The 859-nt window shown below is 47.8% G+C and overlaps 1 non-coding gene across 1 annotated transcript; it reads right to left on the bottom strand.

Moving 5' to 3' along the window:
• Nucleotides 1-507: 507 nt before the first annotated feature.
• TRNAS-GGA (transfer RNA serine (anticodon GGA)) lies at nt 508-582 on the bottom strand. Its single transcript has one exon. It is a non-coding gene; the product is annotated as a tRNA-Ser (tRNA).
• Between the last annotated feature and the right edge of the window lie 277 nt (nt 583-859).

Here is an 859-nt window from a genome sequence, read left to right on the forward strand (position 1 = left end):
GAAGATAAATTATTGGCTTTACTTTTTTCAGATGCCCTGCTTGCTCTCACCAAAGCAACACATTCCAGCGGTCTTCTCTCGGCAGACTGGGTGCATCGAAGTACCATCAGAAGGTCCAATACAGTGCTTGTGACATGCTTTTGCTTAAACCGGGGTACTTCAGCCCTAATGAAAGCTCAAGTGGGTGTACAGAAATACCTACGCAAAGTATACGTATCTTTTTCACGTACAAGTACATGCCAATACTTTGCCGACATTTTGCACCCCAAAATCACCCTTTACTGTACATGTGTGTACAAACCATTACAGCAACAAAGCACTGGAGTAAGACAAGTACACGTAATCAAACAAGTACTAAACTTGACGTAGTAGTTCTGCGGAAACCCGCAAGGTGGAGAGAAGTAATGAATAAAGGGAGAATCACACATCCACCCGTTCGTAGCAATTGCTACAAAGGAAACCCATACGGGTTCCTCGAAAGAAAAGCCTCATAGTTGAAGAAAAATTCGTCCTGGTCCGGGACTCGAACCCGGGACCACCGCCTTTCCGGGGCAGCCGCTCTACCATCTGAGCTAACCAGGCGGCTAGCAGAAGGCAGGGCGAAGTCGAATTTGTCGACAACACGAAGCAAAGGCAAGAGTCTTGACGTAGCAGTTCTGCAGAAACCCGCAAGGTGGAGAAAAGTAATGAATAAAGGGAAAATCAGACATCCACCCGTTCGTAGCAATTCCTACAAAGGAAACCCATACGGGTTCCTCGAAAGAAAAGAAAGGAAAAGAAAGCCGGCCCGATCACGGGCCCGCTGGACGGCCAGCATTTGGTCCTCAAAGACGGGACTTCCCAGGAGCGAGTACCACTC

This window comes from Dermacentor variabilis, chromosome 9, assembly GCF_050947875.1.
Source record: "Dermacentor variabilis isolate Ectoservices chromosome 9, ASM5094787v1, whole genome shotgun sequence".
Taxonomy (NCBI): domain Eukaryota; kingdom Metazoa; phylum Arthropoda; class Arachnida; order Ixodida; family Ixodidae; genus Dermacentor; species Dermacentor variabilis.